At 38.4% G+C, this 15803-nt stretch overlaps 1 pseudogene; it reads right to left on the bottom strand.

The window, feature by feature from the left end:
• Window positions 1-568: 568 nt before the first annotated feature.
• LOC113059504 (1-acylglycerol-3-phosphate O-acyltransferase ABHD5-like) lies at window positions 569-12053 on the bottom strand (annotated as a pseudogene).
• Between the last annotated feature and the right edge of the window lie 3750 nt (window positions 12054-15803).

Below are 15803 nucleotides of genomic sequence, written 5' to 3'. Positions count from 1 at the left end.
TGCTAATATCTCTGGCATCATAAGACCTTATTTAGAGTAAGAGTGACTGTCAGGCACTTCTATAAGTGAGTTTTGAATGAGTAATGTGTAGATCTGTTCTGCTCGAGTTTCAAAGGGTTCAGTCCAATTGGTAAAAAAAAAAAAAAAAAAAAAAAAAACCTTTCAAAATAATGATTCACTGACAAACCAGAAATCACTCATGACCGTTTGCATTAGGCTATGGAGAACATGTAACATTGTTGTAAATGATGCTCATTTTCTTGTCCAGACCTATTGTTTCGCTTCATAATACCACAATATATCATCAGGAACCAAAAGTATTAATTTCATGTTCCTTGAATAGTTTTTTTTTTTTCCATTTTATAAATCACCAAGGACCACGGTTTCAGCTAAAAAATATTTTTGGCCCGAGGGTGAGTAAACAGTAAATCTTTATTTTTGGGTGAACCATCCCTTTAAATTCTATATAAATAAAACTAATATTTACTAAAAAAACTTAGAATATAAACATAAAAGTAAAAAGTCAGTAGTGGTGAAAACAAACATCTGGTTTTGAAATCAAGTGGCTTCCAGACTCTCGGATCCAAAATTAGGATGCAGTAAAGATAATACGCTGACATGCGCAAGCTAATGTTGAGATACACACTTCTGCAGAAAGCCATGTTTGAGGAGCTCTTGACAGGAAGTACCTTCATCATCACTCTTCAGCTTATTGTTTCACAGACATGAAGTATCTTCTGGCTGAAATCCTCTGGCTGGTCAGCATACACATAATGTCCTGCACCTCGTATGGCCTAAAACTAATGCATGTCAATAAGAAGTTTAACATTAGTTAAACAGTACACAGGCACAGCATAATATTAACAAGAACAACATATGTGTATCAGAAGAGCCATAATAAATAATAATAAACTGTGGGTGTTTATTTTGAACCACTGCCAGAGATGGTGATGTAAAAGCAATATTCTCTCTTGTCTCTTTTTGTATAACTAAATTTCCAAATAATTCAAAGATTTCACGAAGGCATTGTAAAACTGAAAAAAACCTTGTTCAGGCTTGTCCAGACCCAAATCAGATTTTTGTGCCAATCTGATTGAAATCCAAATATTTAGATTATCTGAAAGGCAACAAACTACATGAAATTAAATTTTTGAAAATCCATTTTGAACTACATTAGCCTCGTTCAGACTGTCAGCCCAAATCCAATTTGGGCAAATATGGATAGAATCTGGTTTAAATAACTGACTGTCCACACAGCGAATTTCAACTGATCCATATAAGCACTCTTTAATGTTTAACTCGAAAAGGATTTGCAAATATTGGATTTCATGTATTTTGTTGCTGATCTTTCTAAATATGATCAGATTTCAATCAGATTCACAAAAAAGTTGGATTTAGGCAGACAGACAAAAGTCGGATTATTGGGTGGCTGGCAGTCTACATATAATGAATGCAAGAATACTGTTACTGCGAATATATGACACATGGTATGATTTCTTCTAATATTCCCATAAATTCAAATAAGTTGCCAGTAGGGGTGCAGCGGATCGTAGATGATCCGTAATCCTTACGGAGCAGGCCCCACTGTTCAGCACGGAATACCGTCGCAATAGCTGTGCCAAGTGTGCGACTACACAGGGCCTCTCGCCTCTAGAGGGCCTCGCTCCTGGCCTGCATTTAATGTCAAGTCAGTTCACCTTTATTTATTCAGTGATGTCATCTCTGTTCAGTTAAAAAAGTATCTGTGCAATCAAGTCAATGATATCGCTGTAGATGAAGTGACACGTACTAAGCAAAAGGTGACGGCAGCAAGGAACCGAAACTCCATCGGTGACAGAATGGATAAAAAAACCTTGGGAGAAACCAGGCTCAGTTGGGGGGCCATTTCTCCTCTGAACAGACGAAGGCAGTAGTTCAATTCCAGGCTGCAGCAAAGTCAGATTGTGCAGGAGAATCATCTTGTCATTTATGTCTATTTTTTTTTTTTTTTTTTTACACCCATTCTGTCATTTAAAAGACTATAATAGACATAACTGATATAGACAGTATAAGACCGTGTTAAAAATGTTTAACGCTGTTTGTTGTTAGGATTACAAAAAGTTGTAAAAGTGTTTTTAGGCTGGTCTGCCTCAGTGGTCCAAAAGCGCTCGTAAATGTTAACTTGATTGAGATGGCCAATCAAATCAAAGAAGGCGAGTCTTACTGTCACTGTCATAACGCAACGACAGTTCGTGGAAAGATGTAGTACTTTATTAGAAAACCGTTTTATCATAGAAATCAGGGGTTTAGCGTCTGTGTATGCAGGGCAGGCCTATTATGAAGGTGCATATGGGTCCGGGCGTATTGGGGGCCCGCCGAGCCGAGGGGGAACCTTTAATCTGACCCGAGGACATGTCTTTTTATTCTCTCTCTCTCTCTCTCTCTCTCTCTCTCTCTCTCTTTTTTTTTCTTCCCCTTTACACAGCTGCTGTTGCAGCAAATAGGCCAGTACAGGTTTGGAACATTTTATGTTTTTAAAATTCAAGTTTTTTTTAAAGCAAAGACCAAGCGGCCAGTGGCGAACTGAGTTGAGCATATGTTTGATCAATTGAGCCTTTTCAAATCAACATGACTTGCCTAAAATAAAATCTATAGACATAAAACACTTCACACAATTCACAATATTAATAAAAAAAACTAGATAAACGTGTTCTTTTAGATGCATATAAGTTACAGTTGTTTGTGCGGAAAGTGTAAGCTGAAGCGCGCTTTGCAGGACATTGAGGCCCCAGCACAATCACTTGAATTTTTTTTCTTAAGAGTAGAATCTTAACATATGCTATAATTTTTCCAAATAAAGGTAAGAGTAATACATCATTCGGAATTGTAAAGGGTCTACTTTTATTTCTGTGCACACACAATATTATCAAGTCTGTGCTTTTGTAAAATAAGGTAAACAAACAGAATGCGCTTTCTGTCATCTTGGTCTTGGGCAGGAGCGCTTCACAATAAATGATGAACCGAAACTCAGTGAATACTTGCCTCCTCACAGACATGATAAATATATTTAATAGAATGCTTTAAATACTTTGAAATTAAATAATTTAAATCGGAAACAAAAAACACTTTCATTAAGTAGGCTAATCCATAAAGATGCATTTCTCTCTAAAGGTGCGTGTCCTCAAGAGATGGTGAGTCAGTATCGTCAACTTTATTTTGTGACACTGACTCAAAAAATACTAGTTCATAAATAAATATTTTTTAAAATCTACATAGTATTTTTTTTTTTTTTTTTTTTATTGGTGTTTGGGGTTCTGCCAAGATTGTGTTTGCATGCAGTTCAAATAGCCTTCGGGGCACGTTGAAAAATAATAACTAAATAAGATTGTCATAATATTTTTAAGGATAATGTCAAAATAACAATAACGAAATCGTGTTATATTGCATGAAGTTAATGTGAAAATTCCACCTATAGGCTACTCCACACAAAAAAAATATATGTTGCATCCAACCTGTCATTTGATTGATTTCATGAAACATTAGTTTGTATTAAATTCTTATCTTTTTTTACATGTATTCATAAATCAAATATTTATTCATGTTTATTCCGTGCTGCAAATATTTACTTGCTGCTTGCGGGGAAGTCGTGGCCTAATGGTTAGAGAGTCGGACTCCCAATCGAAGGGTTGTGAGTTCTAGTCTCGGGCCGGCAGGAATTGTGGGTGGGGGTAGTGCATGTACAGCTCTCTCTCCACCTTCAATACCACGACTTAGGTGCCCTTGAGCAAGGCATCGAACCCCCAACTGCTCCCCGGGCGCCGCAGCAGAAATGGCTGCCCACTGCTCCGGTGTGTGCTCACAGTGTGTGTGTGTGTGTGTGTTCACTGCTCTGTGTGTGTGCATTTCGGATGGGTTAAATGCAGAGCACAAATTCTGAGTATGGGTCCCCATACTTGGCTGAATGTCACTTTCACTTCACTTTGAACTAACACGAATGTAGTCATTTCACTACAAATTTAAGTTTAAGAGTGTAAAACCACATTTATTGTTTGTAGTATTTTATTATAAAGTTGACAGAAGGCTGACACTTTGTGTTTTAATATAAGTAACAAAGCACAAAGCTTATTGTGATTATTGGGTGGCTTGCTTGCTAAATGATGAATGGACTTGAAAATGTTAAATATTATTTCCAAGCATTTATACCGTAAATAAAACAGCTTGTGAATACACATAACGTTAATCACTACCGAAAAATAAACAATAAGTTAACCGAGTTAGAGCCAATGACATTTGTCATAAATGAACATGACAAGAGACGTTTGCATTTTTGACTATTAGACATACGAATAAGAGTGAATGTGAACATTTAAAAAAAATATATATTATTTTTTTTTAAATAGTGTTAATTGATTACTACTTCATATGAAGAGCTCAGATGCAAAAGCCACTAAGTCCCTTTGGAAATTTTTTGTCTTAAGTGAACTGAAACAGATGACCAGAAATCAGATGTGTGTCAGCGTTAGGTCCGTGCATTTGGTCTCAAAGAGACAGCAGCCAATAAATACCAGTATAAAACCACAGCTCTAACAAAAATGAATCTGTATTTAACTTAATTTAACAGCGAGCAATATTGTGTTAAACTTAATTATTACATTTCTGCACCTAAATTCTGATATTTGTAACTTTGATTTGTTGTTTTCATCTATGCTTATAATTTGTGTAATTTTTCTTGTTTTATTACTAACGTTATTATTTAAGTTAGTCATTTTACTGTGGTATAGAAGTATTAAAGAAAGTGATTTTTTTGTTTTTGTTTTTGCTGATCCAAAAAATGATCCAATCCATGACTCAAAATCTGTATATGATCTGAACCATGAATTCTTTTATCTGTTTCACCACTAGTTGCCAGGGCACCAGAATTTCTCCCATTGCTCCCAGTCCGTGCCATTTGCATGTGCAATATAGGCTATAATCTCAAAATATTATACCTTAAATTTCGATATTGCTATGACTTAATTCTCGGTATTTTGACTTCAATCTCAAAATACTTATCAATATCAATACTTTGGGAATTTCACAATTTTTCTCAAAATATTTAAAATTTTTACTCTTGTAATTTTCTCGACTTTAATCGTGTATTTGTTTTTTTGTTTTTTATGTGGCACCGTTTTGCAAATGCATTCATCTGTGTGATGTTGCAAAGATAAAGTATCTTTTAATAATACCTATAACTGTTATCTTAAAGAATCAAGAAAGGAAATGTGAAAGTCTCTATGAGTGACAGTGTTTGTTGAGCAGTGAATGGAGAACTCACAGTGAATGGAGAACTCTACATGGGAGTTTGGCCTCATTTCTTTGATTGAATTGCCGGAGTGGCCATCTATGCTGGAGCGTGAGCCATATATCACCATAATGGGGATGTCGCTGTGAATCAGGTCAGTTCTCTGCAGCATGGGCATCTTTGCCCAGCCATACGGAATGGTTATGTTTTTAAAGGCTGTTTCACCGCTAAAATTTTTTAATCATAACAAAGAACAGACCATTATGAGCCTTTCAACATTAACACATATATGTGACCCTGGACCACAAAACCAGTCTTAAGTGTACATTTTTATTGAGATTTATACATCATCTGAATAAGCTTTCGATCGATGTATGGTTTGTTAGGATCAGACAATATTTGGCAAAGAACTATCTGAATATCTCGATTCCGATGGTGCCAAAAAAAATCTAAATACTGAGAAAATCACCTTTAAAGTTGTCCAAATTAAGTTTTTAGCAACGCATATATTACTAATCAAAAAATATACAAAATATCTTCAGAAAACATGATCTTTACTTAATATCCTAATGATTTTTGGCATAAAAGAAAAACACTTTTTTTGACCATACAGTGTTTTTTTTATTTTTTTTATTTTAATTTTTTTTTTTTTTTTGCAGCTATTTCTACAAATATACCCCAGCAACTTAAGGTTTTGGTCCAGGGTCACATGTATCTTGTACAAGACTATTTACAGCAAAAGTATAATATAGATAGACAGATAGATAGATTAGGTACCTTGGACTTTGGACATTAAGTTGGTAAATATCTTCTGTCACTCTGTTGTCATTAAATATAGCTGCAAATTTCCTTTTGAAGTATAGTCTCAGAGTCTGCACAAGTGTGGGACCTACAGAACAATGTAAAACACACATCTGTAAAAACAAAACTTTCAACACTTTCAACATTTAACACTTTCAACTATGTTAATATATATTCCACAGAACTATGCAAATTTACCTAAAAGAAAATCTGCAAATATAATGTGAAAAACTTAAATTCTGTCTGGGCTTGCTTGTGATGTTACAATCATCCTGAGTGAGGGGATTTCTGGGGATGAGGTTATGCCACTCCTGAAATACTGGGGACTTTCTGCCCAGGGGATATTATACTATTCTAGCACTCAAATAAAATGGTGACACATACTTTTTGGACTGATCTCAAATTAAGATACAACATGATCTAACATCATGTAAATATAGGAAAAGAGAGAAAGAGACAATACATATTATCCTAGATTAGTTATTTAAAAGCTAGCTTGATAAAATATGATTAGAACATCATGATTAATATTAATATTAGTGCTGTCAAATGATTAATTGCATCCAAAATAAACGTTTTTGTTTGCATGATGTATGTGTGTGTTCTGTGTATATTTATTATGTATATATAAATACACACTCATAAAGAATATATTTAAAAAACATTTACATGTCAATATGTATAACCATATAATTTATCTCATAAATAAAATTATTTAATATATAAACATAACATATCTTTCTGAAATATATAAATAATAAATACACACATACATATATTATGTAAACAAAAAACTTTTATTTTGTATGCGATTAATTGTTTGACAGCATTAATTAATCTATGAACTTCAGAACACAAATATTCAGATCCTAGAAAATTCTAGGGTTATTGCAAAAGCTAATTTCCTCTTGCAAAACAATTTTACTGCAGCATATACACAGAAGGCAATGTAATTAAGCTATGAGATATGAGGCAGGTCTGAGGTACGATAAGAGACATGCTCCAATTACTAAGGGAATAATTTCAGTGAAATTTCTTGGCTAAATCTGTCCCTGGGTTTTATTAATGACAGTCTTTATCAAATACTGTTCCACATCATTTAAGATATACAAGCACATCTTGAGCCCTAAGCTATCATTTCTCTTTCTCTCATTAATACGTTTATTACATTTGATTTGCACTCTCAGATTAGAGTATATCTTACCTAAAGGCCCAGCAAATCTGAGACCGGCGAGAGGGTTGAAAGGGCTCAGCATTGCCCCTATAGCTTTGATCCACACAGGAATGGGTCTATCTCGGTCTCCTGTTTTAGGACACTCTGGAAAACCCCTCCACCAGAATCAGGTGCTTTACTCTGGACAGTGCGTAAAAAGAAGGAAATACTGTAATAAGTCTATGGCATATTTTCAATTACAGTTTCACCTACCACAGCAGTTACAACTAGATACACCTATCAAATTTTTTCTTTTTTTAGTAGCCATCTGTGCATTTTTATTTATAATAAAAATACAAATATTGGTTGAATAGGTTAGAAGCAAAACTACACTCATGGAAACAGCAATTCTAATGCCGTTGAAATCTGATGCTAACAAAAATAGTTTCAAATCAAATTCTGAGGTCAAACTGCTGACAGACAAAAGGTTGTGGGATATGGAGAAACAGGAAGGATGTGAAGAAAAGTGGTTTGCATCCTGAGTGCACAATTACAACAGCACAAAGAAATTAGTTTCTATTCATCAAAGGGCTGATTGAAAATCTAATTTTAATTTGAAACAGAACTGTAAATGTTTGAATTTAAATTTACAGAAATAGAACTACAATCGGGGGAAAATACACATAATGGCTATATGTTTAGTTTTTAATAATGTATTTCATTTTTCAGTATGGATTATGCAAAAACATTCACATCGCAATGGATTTGCAAAAATATTAGACAATATTAATGTGTGGAATATCATGTCAAAATTCATATTACTATATTTAACATATTAACTTAATGTTATGGACCACAGAGGAAACAACAGTTTGTTTACACTATGCTCTATTTCACCCCATATGCCAATATTTATTTTATCAAATACAAATTGTTTGATGCTGTGTTAAAGTAACACTACACTTTAAAAAAAAGAAAAGAAAAAGAAAATAGGCTCATTTTCCAACTCCCCTATGTTACAAACACGCCAGGTTCCACCTCCACGCAATCACTACGCATGCCATCACCGGAATACTGATCACATCCACCTTATCCTCATCACCACCCAATCACCTCAGCACCTTAAAAACCACACACACGCACTCAGTCATTGTACGGTCACGTTCACGACAAGGTCATTCCTGTATGCTTACTCTAAGGACTAACTCCTCTTCTACTTACCTCTCTTCAGCAATTCTCAGAAGACCCAGATCCCCAGTGTGCGTGTGTGGTTCACCTTCACCCCAGGACGTCTTCACCCAGCCTGCACGGATCCATCCTATCACTCATCCCTCACTACCTGCTCCTCTGCTTGTCTCTGTGTCAATAAACATCTTTATCTGTTACTCCTCAGCCTCCTGAGTGATCCATAACAGATGACCGGACCATCACCACCAGGCACAAGCATGAGCCTCACGGACCCCTTTCAAGATCTGGTTGATGCACTCCGAAAAACACTCATGGCTACACCTGCATCCCTAACACCAGCGAGCACTTCTGCCGACCATGTCAGCACTTCCTCACATCCCATTCACGCCAGTCCGATGGCCCGGCCAGCGCCCTACTCTGGTTCGGTGGAGGAATGCAGCGGTTTCCTCCTACAATGTTCGCTGGTCCTGGAGATGCAACCGCACTTATACCCTACTGAGAGATCAAAGGTAGCCTTTGTTATTTCACAGCTGCAAGGTAAAGCACTATTGTGGGCAGATTCTATATGGACTGAAAATAACCCAGTTATCCAGTCTTATTCTAACTTCATCGACCATTTCCGTGAAGTTTTTGGAAGACCTGCTTGGGACTCTTCCATTGGTGAGAAGCTGTATAATCTTAAACAGGGAAAAATGTCTGTCAATGAATATGCCCTTCAGTTTAGGACTCTAGCGGCCGCCAGTGCATGGAACGAACAGGCTTTACTGACTACCTACCGTCAGGGATACCGTCAGCTCAAGCTCGCTACCATGGCAATGCCGTCAGCCTACCAAGTCCACACTATCACCGGCAAACCGTTAAGCAGGAGATGCGTGAGCCATAATGTGGGTCCCATATCTCTCCAAACTGGACTACTCCACCACGTGGGAAATCCATCTTCTGGTTCTGGAGGAATCCACCGCTGATGTGACTCTAGGGCACCCGTGGTTGGACCAGCACAATCCGGTTATTTCCTGGAACACAGCAAAGTCCTGAAGTGGGACGAGGCCTGTTTCAAAACCTGTATCTCCGGTTGTCCAGTTCCAGTCACACCTTCCCCTGAACAACTTCCAGTCTATTCCACATCTATAGAGAGCCCAGTGGAAAACCAGTCCATCACAATCCCTCACTGCTACGACCCCTTCAGTGACGTCTTCTGCCCCAAACGAACCTCCAGGCTGCCTCCACACCGGCCGTGGAACTGTGCTATAGATCTGCTGCCGGGTGAACCAGTGCCTAAAGGAAGGATATATCCCCTATCCATTCCTGAGGAGAAGGCCATGGAGGATTACATCAAGGAGGTTCTGGCCCAGGGTTATATTCGTCCATCGACCTCCCCTGCTGCTTCGAGCTTTTTCTTTGTCGAGAAGGACGGAGGTTTGAGACCATTCATTGATTACCGGGCTCTCAATAACATTACAGTGAAGTTCAGGTATCCAATTCCCCTCATCCCAGCTGCCTTGGAACATCTCCGTGGTGCCATTGTATTCACCAAGTTGGACCTCCGCAGCGCCTACAACCTCATCCGGATACGTGAGGGGGATGAGTGGAAGACCGCCTTCATCACCCCCACTGGCCATTACGAATATTGTGTGATGCCCTATGGACTTGTTAACATTCCATGTTTCTCTCCTTAAACCTCACCATCCTTCTGTCTCTCCCTCCACAGAACCTGGCGAAGCCGAAGCCTCCCCTCCACTCCTCCTAGACGACGGCACAGCCTACACGGTCAGTGACATCCTGGACTCCCGGTGGCGTGGTGGACAACTGGAATACCTAGTGGACTGGGAAGGATACGGTCCAGAGGAACATTCCTGGGTTACCCACGCAACGACATGCTGGATCCTACCTAACTCGATACCTTCCACTCCAATCATCCTGACCGACCAGCTCCCAGGGGAAGAGGACGTCCACCACGTCGTCGGGGTCCCCGGCCCTCAGGAGCAGGCTGTGGGGAGGGGGGTACTGTTACAAAAACGCCAGGTTCCACATCGCAATCACTATGCACGCCCTCACGTTCGCGACAAGGTCATTCCTGTATGCTTACTCTATGGACTAACTCCTCTTCTACTCCTCTCTCCAGCGATTCTCTGAAGACCCAGATCCCCAGTGTGCATGTGTGTGGTTCACCTTCACCCCAGGACATCTTCACCCAGCCTGCACGGATCCATCCTATCACTCATCCCTCACTACCTGCTCCTCTGCTTGTGTCTGTGTCAATAAACATCTTTATCTGTTACTCCTCAGCCTCCCAAGTGATCCGTAACAGCCTAGAGTTAAACAGTTGATTTTTACAGTTTTTGAATCCATTCAGCTGATCTCCAGGTCTGGCAGTTGCACTTTAAGCCTAGGTAGCATACAGTAGATCATTGAATCTGATTAGAACATTAGCATCTCGCTCAAAAATGACCATCGAGTTTCTATATTTTTCCTATTTAAAACTGGACTTAGTCATTTTTTAGCGAAACGCTAACGGTCTAATCAGATTCAATGATCTATGCTAAGCTAAGCTAAAAGAGCTACCCCCAGACCCAGAGATTGGATTCGAAAATGGTAAAACTCAACTGTTAACTCTAGAGGAGTTGAAAAATGAGACTGTTTTAAAAAAAAGTGGAGTGTTCCTTTAATTGTTTTGAGTAATAAGTATACTAATTAGTTTAGATATTTTAAAATTAAGCAAATAAATGGCCAAAATTTTTTCACAGTTAATAATGTAATTTGTTTTGTCTTAAAACTTGAGTAATGTTGTAACTGTGTTAAAGTTTTTTGAATTTCCAATGCATTAAAAAAACTCACGAAATGTCAAATCTAACATTCTGTCATTTGCTAAACTCCATTGTCAGGACCATTATTATATTGTTTATGATCACGAAAAAATACCATTAAAGGTGCAACAACCTTTAATTAATGACATCTGTGACTTTTTGTTAATTAATCAAAAGTACTTTAATGCTAAAATTTGCTTGTACATTTTAAGTATTTATTTAGAATCATAATAAATATATTTAATTGAACATGTGCTCTTTTTATTTTTCTTTAGTTACAAACATGGCTGGGTATGTGATTGTGTAGGATTCAGCCAGATATCCTACTAAGTTATGGCCTAACATAATCATACTTTCCAGACCCAGTTTCTCCCTCCACTGCTCAATGGACTCCACGAGTAATTGTAAGTTTTGAGCTGTCACAAGTCGGTCACACTCATCACAATACACTCCCTCACCTGAATATTAATCACCAGCACCTGTTCACCATTCAATCACCAATCTTCCCCAGCACTATATAAGCACACACCTCGGATCCTCAGTTGTCCGAACTTGTGACTGATCAGCGGAACTAGCCCCTGGTAAGTTACTTGAGTTGACTCCTGTTAATACTTACCTATTGTGTTTACCTTCTCTCTCTTATCTGCCTTATCTACCCCATAGCTCCAGTCTCTCTCTAGTGTTACTTCGATCAAAACCTCAACTACTCACCATCGCCGAGGTGTGTGCTCACCATCCTCCACTCTGGACACCCCAACTGACAACTCTTGTCACCCCATCCGGCAAGTACATGAACTGATTGTAAGGATCCTCATTACATTTCCATTTACTACTCACCCACTGTCATATTCTGCCTGCTTCAATAAAATAACCAGTCCATTTGTTACAGAAAATCGGACCCATAAAGGCTAATGATGAGCAAGCCCGATCCATTCCAAGAACGCCGCGGCAGTAACTGACACCTCACACCGCCACCCCAGCTTCTTTGGCAAGGGCTCATCCACCACAACATCCCGTATCTTCTTCGACGGCCAACAACATCTACTCTAGTCCAGTAGTCAGATCAGTGCCATACTCTGGATCAGCGGAGGACTGCAACAGGTTTCTCTTCCAGTGTTCACTAGCCATTGAGACTCAACCGCAATTATATCCCAATGAACAATCAAAAATCGTCTTTATCATTTCATCCCTCACAGGTCCCTCTCTGCATTGGGCCAAGACTATATGGACACAATCCGGTCCGGCAACCCAATCCCTAGAAAATACCTCACTTCTGGGAGGTATTTGGCACTACCGAAGGCGATTCATCAGTGGGTGAGAAATTATATACTTTGATACAAGGCAAGAAAACCATACACCAGAATTCCCTGCAATTCAGAACCCAAGCAGCGGTAAGTGGCTGGAATGAAGCATCCCTTCTCACAGCCTTCCCTCAAGGTCTGGATCCCAAGCTACACCTCCACCTGGCCGCCTACGACGATTCATGTGGTCTAGAAAAATTTATCCAGCTCGCTGTCCCATGTTCCAATCGTCTTCAAACCTGCCCTTCAAGAATGCTCACTTGCCTGGTTACCCACACTGTATCACAGAACCGAACTCCCAAATGCTCTGGAATCTGACCCTGAACCAATGCAAACCGATAGTCATCATTTGGCTCTACGAGTACGAGTATAGGGTGATGCCGTATGGCCTAGTCAATGCCCCCTCAGTCTTCCAGGACTTCATGCATGAAGTGCTCCGGGAGTACCTCAACCACTTTGTTATAGTTTACATAGACGACATCCTCATCTACTCCCGGAGCCTGGCCGAACATCGCCAACATGTAAGAGCAGTCCTAACACAGTATCGAAAATTCCATTTATTCCTCAAGGAAGAAAAATGCACCTTCCATCAGCCATCCGTTCAGTTCCTGGGTTACATCATCAATAATTCAGGCATTCACATGGACGGGGGAAGATTGAAGCCATCACCTCCTGACCACTCCCGTCAACCATAAAAGAACTCCAACGTTTCTTAGGTTTGTTAACTTCTATCGCCATTTAATTAAGAATTATAGCTCCATAACCAGTCCCATCACAGACCTCCTCCGCAACAAACCCAAATCTCTGTCCTGGACTCCAGCTGCCACCGAAGCCTTTACAACCTTCAAACAGGCCTTCACCAAGGCCCCCGTCCTCGTTCATCCTGACCCAGACATCCCTTTTGAGGTGGAAGTGGGTGCCTCGACAACTGGAGTTGGAGCGGTACTTTCACAGCGGCAGGGGACCCCTCCAAGACTCCATCCACGTGCCTTCTTCTCCCAGAAACTCAGCCTCCCTCTGATGGTAATACCTTTATTCTGGTCATTACTGATAGGTTCTCTATATTCTGTCGGCTCATCCCCATATACAGGGTCTACCCACTGCCCTAGAAACTGCAGAGCTCCTCTTCAATTGGGTCTTCTGTCAATTCAGACTTCCCCACAATACACATATTGGGTCTCACTTGGCCAATCATCTTTGAGTTTAAGAGAAAACGCCAAATGAAAATTGGCTAGTGGATTTAACCCTCTGGAGTCTAAGGGTATTTTTGGGGCCTGGAGAAGTTTTGTCATGCGCTGACATTTGTGCTTTTTTCAGTTTCTTATGCACATCTAAATGGCTAAAGTCTAATCTCACTGTAATCAGCACATACTGGGCTATAATAATATGTGAGCAGCATGCATGTACTTTAGGGGTGTAACGGTATGCAAAAATCACGGTTCGGTGCGTACCTCGGTTTTAAAGCCACGGTTCGGTTCATTTTCTGTACAGTAAGGGAAAGAAATGCAAACATTAAACTGCAGGTTGTTTATTACTATAAACTTTTTTTTAACAATTTGTTTACACTTTTTTAAACACTTTTTAATAAAATATAATAAAATATATAACATTATATAATAAAAAAGAATATAAAATAAATACAATACTGCTGCAAAGTTCTCCACTTAATAAAATACTCTCTCAAACCAATATCACATAATAAAATATAATGAAACATATAAATAAATAACTATGATTACAGTGCAGCATTGGCAATATTTATATTTAAAATATACATATAACTTTTCCAAATTGTAAAGTGCAGCAACAGCAGTTTCAGTTTTTGGACCTGCTCAGATTTCGTTATTGCGTTGCCCGATCGGAATTACGAGCAAAGGTCTGTTTAAATGCCGACGGCAGTTGCGTTTGAATTACGGTCGATTTTCACACTCACGTGATGCCTTTTGAAAACTTTAGAATCAGCTGCAGGGCGGGATTTGCGCTGAACGCCGAGACTTCCGCCACTTAATATGTTCGTGTGGAAACATGAAAATGTACCCATGTTCCACACACAAAATATTGCATTCGGTCATTTGGAACCAACAAGCCCTGTACCGAAACGGTCTGGTATGAATACACGTACCATTACACCCCTAATGTACATGATTGTGTTTTTGAGAGAAAAAATGTTATGCGTGGTTAGAAAAAAATGAAAAATCTTAAATCACTTGAATAAGGCAATAAAAAACATACAGAACATTGGTTCCCGGGACTTTTGAAAACTGGAGCTTATAGCCTAGAATTTTTATTTCTAAATTATGTGAAAATCATCTTGTTTACTCACTTACAGAAAACAATATATTGATTTAAATTTTCTAAGACATTTTCTGTTGGCAAAAGTCATATGCGAGTAGGCGTCAACTATCATGAATATCATTGGAATTTACACCTGAGAAGACAAAGGCCTGCATAATGAGCTGCATAATGAGCGGTTCAGTCAGCTGTACCACTGTGAGGGAGGAGTTACAAGAAAATAAATCTACATAATTTTATGTTTGTAGTTTATTTAGAATATATTTAATTATCCCACAACATAATTTAATATTCACTGGCGAGTGCAATTAAACAGTTTATTAGGAACAATCAAAGCTGACTTTCAAACTGAATTTTTTGCATCATTATTCCAGTCATACAGTCCTTCAGAAATCCTTTTAACAATCTTATTTTCTACAAAAAAACATTGTTATTATTATTATCATTATTATTATATTATTATTATTATTATTGTTGTTGTTGTTGAAAAGAGCTGAGAATATTTTTTTTAATTGTCCTTGTCCTTGTTTGTTACATTTGTTACAGTTAAATTTATTTGTTACATTTATATTATTTACATCAAGCTTTGAATTGTATAGTATTGTATATTGTTATTGAAACTTCATAATATTTCACTTGATTATACATTTAGTCAAGAATTATAGTTTGGAAAAAGTCTTTGGAAAAAGTGTAACTAGTAAAATGTTTACAAGTTATGTGAAAACTAGTACAATTATATAAATAAATAACAAGAGACTTACTCATGTTTATGATCTCTGCTGAATAAAGTGCTTCATTCTTTTTTTTCTGAGGAAATCCAAATCTCAAATCCTCAACCACATCACATCTTTTTCGGGGTGAATTATGTCTTATTCCTCTCATTACAAAGCAAACAGTAAAATAAAACAACTTGAAGAACAGTCTGGCTGCGCTGTCTTCTGTTGCATGGGCGTTTTCAAGCTGCGCATTTCAGTGAAACATTAGAATCTAAATAGAGCGTTCAG

This window comes from Carassius auratus, chromosome 41, assembly GCF_003368295.1.
Source record: "Carassius auratus strain Wakin chromosome 41, ASM336829v1, whole genome shotgun sequence".
NCBI classification, from domain to species: Eukaryota; Metazoa; Chordata; class Actinopteri; order Cypriniformes; family Cyprinidae; genus Carassius; species Carassius auratus.
The sequence above is the reverse complement of the archived record's forward strand: the minus strand, read 5'-3'. Positions and strand labels throughout refer to the sequence as shown.